Source organism: Mastomys coucha, unplaced genomic scaffold (genome assembly GCF_008632895.1).
Source record: "Mastomys coucha isolate ucsf_1 unplaced genomic scaffold, UCSF_Mcou_1 pScaffold15, whole genome shotgun sequence".
NCBI classification, from domain to species: Eukaryota; Metazoa; Chordata; class Mammalia; order Rodentia; family Muridae; genus Mastomys; species Mastomys coucha.
Window position 1 is genome coordinate 33,016,296 of NW_022196897.1, and position 12,136 is coordinate 33,028,431.

Here is a 12,136-nt window from a genome sequence, read left to right on the forward strand (position 1 = left end):
TTTTTTTCTGCTTCTGTTTGTTTTATATTTGTTCTTTTGTTGAATTGGACCCAGTTATAGAATATAAGCTACAGGAAGGTAGGACATTTATCTCTTACATTTCCAGCTTTTTGATTCATAATTGACACATTGTTGATCTTTAACAAATAGCAAATGAATAAATATAAGTGTATATTTTCTGAACTCTAAGTACGGTGTTGTAGCCAAGTCTACACTTCTAGAAATGTGCTATTTTTTATAGATTAAACACCTGGTCACAGTTCATAGCATTAGCAAAAGAAAAAAAAACTTTATAATGGCCTACTCTTTTGCTCTTACCTCAAAGGCTTGGATTGTTCTTTTAAGCCTTTGCTTTAAAGGCATTTGTATATTTTTCTAAAGATGCTTAATGAGTCAGAAATAACCATGCATGAAGCCCTTTTAGTATAACCTTTACAAAGTTAGCGTTTGCAATTTAAAATTCTTGTTAGAAAATAGAGGAAGATGTATTCATTTATATTAGGTTGTTTCTATCTCAGATCATTTTGAAGTCACTTTTCAAGTAATTTAAAACACGAGGTTATAGCACAGTGGCAAGCATAGATCCTGAAAGACAAATTCAGACCTTCACTTATGTGGTGCTCTGTGGACAGTTTGATTGCGGCATTACTAGGGAGACAGAGGCAACAGTTTGAATCTAAGAGCCAGAGACTTGGCAGTGACACACTGAGGATGCTGAGGGATGCAAACTAATTGCCATTAGTGGGAGTTTTAGAATTTTGCTGTCCTAAACACTTTTGAGTATAGCTACTTCATAGAAACAAACAAACAAACAAACAAATTAATAACAACAACAACAATAGAAAGGAGAAAACAGTGAGTTTCTGAGACCACCACACACAGTGGTGTTGGTCCTGGTTTTGCTACCACAGTGGAGTGAAGTCTTCGGTGTCTGCAGTAATCTTGTAGCTACAGAATATGACAAAATCTGTTGATCTACAAGGGTAAGGGACGGAGGAAAGATGATTATAATTCTCTATTAGGTAGAGACCAAGTGCTCATAAATGATGGACTTAAATATATGAAACTGTTTTTCTTCTTAGTTAAAAAGTAAAACTATAGACGGGGGCAGGGGGGAATTCTGTTCCTTAATTAAGTGGCAAAGCAAGGCCTCAAGAATCTGCCAAGGGATTCTTACCTTTAAAAAAGATGTTTTCAAAAGTGTACACAGAGAGAGAATGCTATCAAATGAATACATTTCTCCATAGACCATATTGCTGCCTTCTAATAATGAGGAGAGTACTTTTCTATTGGGTTTGGTTCTGAACCACTTACCCATGCTTCTGTGATTCCTTCTTTGACACAAGACAAACAACAAGTTTAAAACAAGTTTAAAAGGCGCATTAGCCTGGGATGCTGGCACTTTCTGTGCCCAGTTCCGATGTGAGAGTGGAGAGCTCTGCTGCAAGCCAATCAGGTGCTGCCTGTGGAGATGTGATGCTTTGCAGCGTTTTCATGCATATTCACTCAGGAAAGCTGTTGTTTCCCTGACCCTTGGAAAGCTGCTCCCTGCATTGTGCTGGGATCTGGAAGTGCCAGTGTGACAAGAGAAAAGCATTTGAAGTCAATTGAAGCTGGAAACAAAAGCTTTGTTTCTGCTTGGTTAAGAAGGAAAGTTAAATTTAAGGGTTTTTTTTTTTAACTCTGGAAAAACAAAAAATCAGTAAGGAGAATAACCAAAAATTAAAACAATGTTATGCCATCATTTTACCAGTACGAGTTTGTGACTACTAAAATTTATTTCTGTATTTCTTAGGAAAAATAAAAACACCATTACTATTTCTTTTAACTTTTCATTGTTTCTTTGTGAATTTTACATCATGCATCCCAGTCTGATTCATCTTCCAGTAGTGCTATATCTGCCCACCAACACACACACACACATACAAACACACACAAACACACACACACACACACACATACGTCACCACCACCACCACCACCACCACCAACAACAACAACAACTACAACAAAACCAAAGCACAGGAAATTATCTCATCTTGGAAGTTGTAGTACGTCACAGTGTGTCCCACAGTATATCCTTTTGTCCACATGTCTTCACTTGCAAATATTCATTGCAAGAGTAATTGGTCTGGTTCAAATTCTCTAGCTTCTGTAACAGGATCAATATTGACTCCTCATCAGGACTCCTCGTAATCCCAATGTTGCAGTGTGCTTTGGAGATCTTACAGCTTCGGAATAGCAGGACTGATGCTTTCAGGTTTGGAACAGAGATGAGAGATTTCAGGGGTGGGTCAACTCAGAGCCTTACATCTGGTCTTACTCAGAACTTACCTTGATGCTAAGAGCTAGCTGTTTAATGTACAAGCAGAGATGCATGAAGATTCACACAGTAACCCAGACTAGCTCCATCCTTGACCTGGTGTTTGACCAGTGGATCCGTGAGCCTCATGGAATCTTAGCTTCTTCCAGCAGTAACAGGCCGAGCAGGGATGGAGCTTCTCCTAAGACTTTCTCTTCTTGACTTCAATTCAGTTTGTTTAGAGAATGTTGTTCCATCCCTGAGAGGTGGTTTTCAAAAACAATTTTAGTGAAATTTTGTTATTCGTGCTTTAAAAAAGTTAAAATGCTACTTGGCATCTTTTCTTAGTAAATTTACAATTAATGGCTGATGGATGAACTTTGTACTCATAGAAGTTAGAAGAAAGTCGTTGTCAAACAAACAACAGAAACTATAGCCAAACTAATAAACAAAATACAAAGACCACCATAAGAAAGTCAAACTAACAAAAGACTCAACACTCGCACAGTTACACAGCCTATTTACTACTGCTTATGTATGTTATGGCTATCCAATGTTGTCTTTCATTATATTCCAAGAGCCTTTCCATAAACATAGGTTAACATCTCTCCTGTCCCAACATCCCTCCTGTCCTGTCTGCAAATGTAACTGCCCACACTAACCATCTTTATTCACACTTTTCCCAAATCCAAGTGTGGTATTTCACGGTATTTTTTACAGGCTTCTATACTTTTATAACAATCCATGTTCGTCTACTAAGAATGCTTCTCCCAGCCATTTGACACTGTCAGTTACAGCCTTGCCTATTTGAACTTTATTTCCCATTATTTTTGGTATTGTGTGGCTTTCTATCTTCCAGTCAGGAGGCCACTTTCTCTTGTGTGTTGAGAGTTAGTCTGTACAATTGTCTCTCAGGCTTCTACTGTATGCAATGGAATTCTATAGCTAACAGGTAATATATCTATAATATATTACAAAATAATAATATGATACATTACACGCTATCCATTCACTGAGACACCCCATTGTCACTTCAGTGAAACAGGGTCAGAACCGAATCAATGGCATCTTTCACAATTCACCAGTAAGATGTGTATATGCTCTGCAGGCTCCCTCCAGACAACACCCCTATACCAGGTAGACTTACTTTAGTCCAAATCTATCTCAGAATAGGATCACACTCTTCCCTTAACCAGTTCATGTTGCTTTTGGTTTAGAGTTTTGTCTTTTGTTCCTAGAGTTGCAACAAATTCTTTTGACTCTTATTTATTCTCCACAGTGTAATCAATGAAGTGGTTTAAAAGGATAAATCTGCTCATGTTATTCTTCACTTAAAATATGTCAATCTTTTCTGTTGCTTTCCCATACATATCTAACTAGCAGTCCAGGAAAGCTCCTTTCTAATTGTTCTGTTGGCCATAGCAACTTCATTAGAAGTAAACACAATGCTTAGGCTTCTTCAAACGTTACATACCCTGTTTTATAACTCTTTGTAGACTATTATTCTTTCTTTTTTCTTTTGTATTTTTATGTGACATATGCCTGTGTAAGCATGTTCATGTGTGTGTTGAACTCATTTGTATATTTGAGCTTGTCCTACATCCTATTGATATCTGTTACCATCCTTGTTCACTCTCTACCTTAAATGTTAAGAAAATGTTTCTCACATAGTCCCAGTGAGCTTGCCTTTCCTCTTTTTCTGTGTCATAAGCCCTGAGATAACAGGAAGGCCACCATGCCTTGTGGATGCTGGGGATCCAAACTCAAGTTCCTATGCTATTTGTATTACCTGGGAGGTGTGATTTACCCATGATCACCCTCATGAACATGAACAAGTACATGAAACTCCTCATAAGCCATATTAATTATCCTTCGGGTAGGTTTACTAGTATTTGCCTTTATCTTGTCGAAGCTTCATTTGCTTTCCCATATTCAAAGATATTTTACTTTTATCTACATCTCCAGTTTCTAATGCTGTTCCTTATAGTTACTGTATACATTTGTATAATCAGTGTTTCAAAAGAGTCCTCAAAGAAAGCTGAAAATAATGATGAATTATAAGGCAATGTTTGTTGAGGATTTCTTGCTCTATTCTTGTGTCTTCTTCTCACACTAAAAACAACATGTAAATAAAAGAAGAAAATGAGAATAGGCTTTGTACTGAAATCCCAAGAGGCTATGTGGCAGTTGATGGGGAAGGCCAAGAGGAAGATGCAGGATAGTTTTGAGGCACTATTCAACGTTAGATGGAGACCACCTGGAGCAGAGGATGCTGCAAGAATGAGTGCCAGAACAGAGATAAAAGTGACTATAATAGAAGTGGTGGCTGAGTAATATCAAAAAGTCAACTCTCCTGTAAAGAGAGTAACTGAGTTCTCATTCTGGCAGAGGTACAAGTGGAGGGTCTCTGGCACCGGTTATGACCAAATCTAAGGAAAGGGCTCAGGTTTGGTCTAATATTTCTTTTGCTATAGGTAGTGAGATGCCAGTAAGGCAAAATAGCACGTAACAACAAGACCTATTCTAATATTTCAGGTCTTCATGTTCAAGTGTATCTAAGGATGTTTCTCATTTACAGAACAGTAAATGCTATTGATTTAAACTTGCTCTCCAGTATTAACGTTTCACTCTTTTTCTCTCCAATGACTACAAAGACCCTCCCTCCTGACAGGAGTCATTTATGTGTTCTGCTATTGAGTTCTTCAAACAGAGCTCAGGTAGACCTGGGAGTGGAAAGGAAATTCATGTGATTAAAACATGCTGCCATGTTTGGCTCTAGAAGAAAAAGAACATAGATCTAAACATCGTTAGACATTTGTTTATAATTAATTGCTAATGATAGATTGAATGATTTGAAAGCAACAGGAAGTATAAATAATATAGGAAGAAAAAAGAGAAAAAGAATTGTGTTAATAATAACAATTGCAGATGGTTACCGTTTTTTCTGGAAAGTATTGTTTTAAATTTCTGTTAAATCTTGCCAGATCCTGAGAGAGTGTTTGATCTTAAGTAGAACACGTTACCACTGCTGCAGCCATAGTAAATGTTGCTGAAACATCTGCAAAATCAGGGCTGACACACTCACACATGCACTCATACTTAACTGATAAATCTCTAGATGTCTCAAGAAGTTACTTTTGTACGGTTGTATTTCCAGAAAGCTAAGTTGTGTCCTTCAGAATATTCATATAATGCTCATGGTTTAAACTGTGATTTTTCTTGGCTAGAATAAATATTGAGAAAAGAATGTTTTTGTTTTCTTATTATTTGTTTTTGAATCGAGCAGGATCTGTATAGCTTTGGTTGCCCTGGAACTCACAGAGATAAACTCCCTGCCTCTGCTTATGGAGTGCTGGGATTAAAGGCAGGCACTACCCATTTTTTTTTCCCCAAAATGTGTTTATGTACTTGTATATTTTATCTTACACACCTGCAATTAACTTTTGCTTTTACTTTTTATACAATAAAAGCAGAATCCAAACAGTCTAACACTAGCAGTAATACTAAAAAAAATAATGTTCATAATATTGTTTGAAAATACAGATTTGAGTAGATTCTGTTGATATTTAGATACATGTATTTTGTTTTTCACCTTGTTCTGAATTTATGGAACCATTATTGTATTGAGTTAGAATTCTTTGACTATCTAAATATTAGCAAAAGATGCAATATTTATATAATAACAACATGAACAGTTAAAATGAGACTAAGAAATCAAAATTAGTTACTGTTTGACTAGGATAATTACAACAGTTTAAAAAAAAAGAAAGAACAAAAATACGAGCTAAACAAAAGCAGAGTGCTACACAATAGTATTAGGCTCCAAGTATAGTCTTTTTTTGTTAAGATGCATAATAGGAATATATTTAAAATTTTTAACTTTCTATATTGGTTTGTTTGCAAATCTTGACCCCTTCTTGAAAAAAATGTTTAGTACTGAGTATAATTTTGACCAATGATTTACTAAAGGGTTTGATACACTAAAGGGTGTATAAAGCAACTGTAAAGCTGTGTGAAATTAAGAGAGTCTGATCTACAAAAAACTCCTTGGAAGTTATAGAAGCTGATTTCACAGTCACAAATTTATATTCCCTCTGTGATCTGTGTGGATGGGGATCTAGCTTCTGTTCAAATCACTGGTCAATATGTCAGTCGGATCAAATACCACTAATTAGATGTTCAAAACTGCTTCTGAAGAACATGGCTATCTATCTAATAAAGTGCTTTTAACCTATTTCTAATGTGTTAAAAGCCTGTGATTCCCATAGATTGCTCTGCAATGATGTGGTTTAATCCTTTTGAGATGGAAAACCTTGGTCAAGTTCTGACATAGACGTTAAGAAGTAAGTCCACATAACCTCCAGCCCAGGCCTGCTGTGACCTCAGGCAAGAATACGAGTGGTTTGTTTGTTTAGTTTTTAGACAATGTTTTCATTCTTTGAAATTTTCAAACAGTGTACTCTGATTTTATTCACCCTGCTTTCCCCAGCTCCTCCTATGAGTACCCAGTCCAATCTCTTTACCCTTTCTACACAACTCTGAGATTTCCCTCTACCTCCATAAGGTTCAGCCTGTGTTGTCCAGCTAGTGGGACCAACTTACCAAGGAGTCACACAGCATTAAAGAAAACTGACTTTGCTTCTCTCGGCAAGCAGAAATTGACAACTCCTCAGGTAGTGGCAGAATTTCCTGTCTATCTTCCCCATCTATGCTGGACTTTGTATGACTTGAGTGTGTACAGGTCTTATGCATGCTAACACAGTCACCATATGACTGAATAACCCCATGGCCTTGGTGGCCATTTAAGGGAGGAGACACTCACTCCACTGTTTGGAATTGGATGCATGTGCAGATGGGAGTTCAGGCTGTTAAGTACATTGGTACAAGAGGGGCCTGTCTGGTGGACTCAAAGAAAATGGCCCCCATAGACCCATAGGGAGCTGCATCATTAAGTGGGTATGGCTTTGTTGGAGGAAGTGTGTCACTGGGGATGAGCTTTGAGATCTCAGAAGCTCAATCCAGACCCAGTGGCCCACTTGTTCTTCCTGCTGCCTTCTGATCTGGACGTAGAGTTCTCAGCTCCCTCTCCAGCACCATGTCTGCCTTCATGCCACCACGCTTCTCTCCATGACAATAATGGACTGAACCTCTAAACTATAAGCCAGCCTCAATTAAATATTTTCCTTTAGAAGAGTTGTGACAGTTATTGTGTCTCTTCACAACAATAAAACCCTAACTAAGACAGTCTGTGTGCAGGTGAGAGTCTTGCTCCAAGAGCATAGTTAGAAGAGGTGTTTGTACTGTTGCCTTGTTGTGTCAGAAAAACACTTACCTTGATGTGTCTGCCACCTCTGTTCTTGCAATCTTTTCTCCCCCTCTTCTGACAAGATGCCTAAGCCCTGGGAGGCAGAGGTCTGAGATATGGATGTTTCATTTAGGCCTTGTCACATCATTGTCTCTTATTTCCTGTGAATTGACAGATGGTGGCGTCTGTGGTGTTTTGAATAGGTATGGACCCCAGAGACTCATGTGTTTAAGTGCTTGGCCATAGGGAGTAACACTATTAAGAGGTATGGCCTTGTTGAAGGATGTGTATCAGTCACTGTGGATGGAGGCAGGGTTTGAGGCCATATATATGCTCAAGCTCTGCCAAGTGTGAAATTCAGTCTCCTCCTTGTTGCCTGTGGATCAAGGTGTAGAACCTTCAGCTCCACCAGCAGCAAGTTTGCCTGGATGCTACCTTGTTTCCCACCATGATGATAATGGACTGAACCTCTGAAACTGTAAGCCAGTCTGAGTTAAATGTTTTCTTTTATAAGAGTTGCCTTGGTCATGATGTCTCTTCTCAGCTATGGAAACCCTAAGACAAGGTCTCTGTGTTAATTTCCATTTACTCTAATTAGATGCTTCTCTGATGAGGGTTGAGAAATATGGGTATAGCAAGAAGTCATTGGGAGTTGATTTGATATGATATCAATTTAGCTAAAAAATAAAATTGGGGTTTCTCCTAGGGTCTCTGATTTATCTAGACACAGGAGCTTCTAGTTTAACAGTGCCTGGTATGAGTTCCATCTCAGAGAACAGGCCTTGGATCCAATCAGAAAATTGTTGATAACCACAGATTCTTTTGGAAGCATTGTGATCAATATATAGAACATTTACATCTTTGTGTATATGTGTGTCCCTGTCTGTCTGTATGTCCCTGTCTGTCTATCTCTCTCTTTGTGTGTGTGTGTACAAACAAACATATATGCATATGCATGTGTGTATTGTTGCTGGCTATGTCATGCTTGTGAAGGTCAGAGTATAGTCTGCCTTCACAATGTAGAACTTGGTGATTTAATTCACAGCATCAGGCTTAGTGGCAGACTCATCTATCCCTTGCGCCATCTTGCTAGCCCCACAAAGTGAAGATTTTTAAAGGAAAACTGGCAAAAGTTTGGTGACTTCTGAATTTATAAAGTAAAATTTCCAAGTTTTCTTTCATCTTTGAAGGCTTGTGTTTCTCATGTTCAGAATCACGTCTACCTACTTCAGATATCAGTTGAGTCTGCACACTATGAAGATGCAAAATAAGGTCTTAGTTGGTAGAATGCTTCCTTTTTTTCCTATGAACCTTTGTTTTCTCTGGAAGTGAGGATGAAATAACTAAACTCTCTAAGTTTGCAACTCCTACATTTATCATTCATAAGCTACTTGTTCCTGGAGTGTGTCATGGTGATTTAACTGAATTAGTTTGATTCCACACATAGTTCAGCACTAGTGAAGAAATTTCAAAACAATGAGAAAGATCTCAAGAAATATGTGATATAATTTTTGTGGGTGGAATCATGACAAAGTAACAGCTAACTGCTGGTTGCACAGAAGTGAATTAGGGAAATGGAAAGAGAAGTAAAATGGCCAGAAAGTCCTTCAGTTCTGTTCACTACATTTGTAGATATGGGATTAAAGCACCTTTCATCAGCAGGGTAGACTTGGTCACTGAAGTAGTGATGAAAAGTGCTTCAAGAGTGAACTTGTGAGATGTTACCTTGGGCCAAACATGAGGAAAGACTCATTAGTGTACTTTATGTTGCTCAAGAGATAACAGGCAATATTAGAAGTAGGCTAGGCAAGAGACAAAGGACAGAACAATGAGATTATTTAGTTTGAAGTACTTGAAACATACTAAATCTGATTTTATCTTTGTATTCCAGATTCAGTTCTTATAACATATACCAATATAAGGTGAACAAGGTGATGTGTGTGTGTATGTCTATGCGTGTGTGTGTGTCACAGAACTACTAATGATTTGCTTCTCTGTGCTTTTACAGAAACCTATTCATAACTCTTACATCACCAGTAAGTGTATTTTTAAATTTGTCATATATGACATCATGAAAAACACATGTTTAATTTTCATCATGTCATCATGCTTATTTTCAGCCCTAGAGATATTACAGATGGGAGCTTTTCTCAGTTAATATTTATATTGTGTTTTTATAACTCTCTACTGAAAGTGAAAAATATAGTTATCAAAAGTGCTAAGATTCCAAATCCTGTAAATCTTTGTTTCATTTTGTATGATTTTCCTTTTTTTTTTTTACATTCTTGAAACCCCATGCTTACTATCATTTGACCACTGTTTCATATATGAGGTTGTGCAAATTGTCAAAGTCATGAAAATATGTATAGCATACAGCATGCATGCAACATACAGAATTCCACAAATGGTTTTCCTACTTCTCGTTCTTAGAATTTTCTTTTCTTTTAAAAGATGTATATTTTTCATCATGAACTCCATAAAACTCTTTCTGATTTATCTTCAAGACCAGCAATGAATCTAAAATTCAGAAAATCTTACTTTCTTGTTCATCATGTTTTCCCTTTTAAACTGGAACTAAAAAGAGAGCATGCATATGAGACTAACCCCAAACATGTTAAAGCAAATTTTGCAATGGGGGTTCTTTGCCTCAAACAGGCTACAGACTATCTAAGTCTGTGGTAATCATCTGAATAATATCACATTTTGAAAATCTCATTTGAATAATATAGGCCGTCAGGCAGTGGGGGCCCACATCTTTAATCCCAGCACTTGGGAGGCAGAGGCAGGCAGATTTCTGAGTTCAAGGCCAGCCTGGTCTACAGAGTAAGTTCGAGGACAGCCAGGGCTACACAGAGAAACCCTGCCTCGAAAAGACCAAAAAGAAAAGAAAAGAAAGAAAAAAGAAAAGAAAAATCTAGGTCATGCCTCTTTGCCTAACTATACTTGTTGTCAGTTTCTCTTCCTATAATTTCTAAACAAAAATTTTGCTTGATTATCAAATTTCATTTTTGCTTTCCTTTTAGTTTAAACCTTCTCCTTCAAAATTCCCAATATTTTAATGTTGATGACTATTTTCTTAAGAAATACCTTTAATATTGTTTTCAATCTAACAGTGTTCAATGATTATTTTTCAAGGCTTGTTTCATAATTTACACAGTTAGCTTACATTTCCATCTTACAAAACTCTTCCTGATCCATATACTTATTACTGTGGTTCTCACATGTCATGTATTAGACCATCATTTTATGAGTTGAGTCATCTCCATTGGTAGTTCCTATTTACATAAGACACTAGGAAATTATTCAAATCATAGACTCATCTTCTTTGCGTAGACAAAGTTAGTGTACCAGGCTCCCCCCACAATATTACCTCATTAAGCTTCATTCATCAGACATGGGTTAAACACCTAATAATTGCAGGTTGCCATGTTACTCTGTCCTAGAAATAAGACCAAATATAATTACATAATCATGTATCTGAAAAATATGTAATTAGATACACCTCACATATTTAAAATAAATTTCTCAAATAAAATAATTATACTAACTTGGTATCAATTACATCTTGTCTAAATAAATTCAAAATATTCATCTTTGTTTAATCTCATGTAAATATTGATAAAGATACTTAGTCCTCCCATTTGACCTAAAAAGATACTGAGGCATTGATCTTCTTCGATAACTTTTCCAAATTGGTAAAAGATGAAAAATTTTTTTCTCAGCACTTTGATTTCTTTTTTTGTTTCAGACTCTCTGATTTTAGCTGTTTCCTAGGACTGCTCATAAACAGAAGAAGAAATGAAGCTGAGGTCTCAGGAGCAGCAAACAATTGTGGAAAATCATGAGGTAATATTGTCCTTGCAACATTTCCGGCCTACTTTTCGGGACCCAGGGGACTCAGATAAGCATTAGATGCATGTCCAAAACAAACCACAGAGGTCTGTAAGCCACTGTGCACCCTTGTATAACTTTTTTCACAAGCAATTAACTTAATAGAGTATATTCTTTTTCCATTATTCAAAAGCTCAGAACATGAAAGAAGTACCTGGGTTTGTGGGGTCTGACAATTTTGCTGTCTTAATTCAAAATTCCAGGCAGTGTTGCATTCATAAAATGACCACACCGCGATATGTAAGCCAAAGGACGTAAGCAGTGCATCATGGGTAGGGAGTTTATTTTTGTTATTCTTTTGAAATCTTCAGCTAGTATAGGAAACAGACCCTTTGAGCTAGATCAACAGTGGTGCAGGTAGACTTCCTACTTTGGGAAAAGAGCTGGTCTTTAGCGTTCGGGAATCGAGCCGAGCAGATGTGAAAAGTTCAACCAAAGGAAGAACAGATTAAATGCACTTTTGTGGTTGAAAAACCAAAACAGATGTTTTTATTAAACCACAAAAACCTGAACTCACTTAAATAGCACTAGGTGTCTGAATTTTCAATTTATGTTTGAAATAATTAAAGCATTAAAGCCATAAAAACTAGTGTGTGCCCCTAAACTCTTAATCTTTGAATTAAGGAGTTCTCATATTA

General features: G+C 37.0%; 1 long non-coding RNA gene across 1 annotated transcript in view; it reads left to right on the forward strand.

The window, feature by feature from the left end:
• LOC116091965 overlaps nt 1-11,385 on the forward strand; it is a 28,019-nt gene extending 16,634 nt beyond the window's left edge. The window contains exon 3 of the long non-coding RNA XR_004119123.1: nt 11,356-11,385. This is a non-coding gene — a long non-coding RNA (uncharacterized LOC116091965). The remainder of the gene's footprint in view (nt 1-11,355) is intronic.
• Nucleotides 11,386-12,136: the final 751 nt, after the last annotated feature.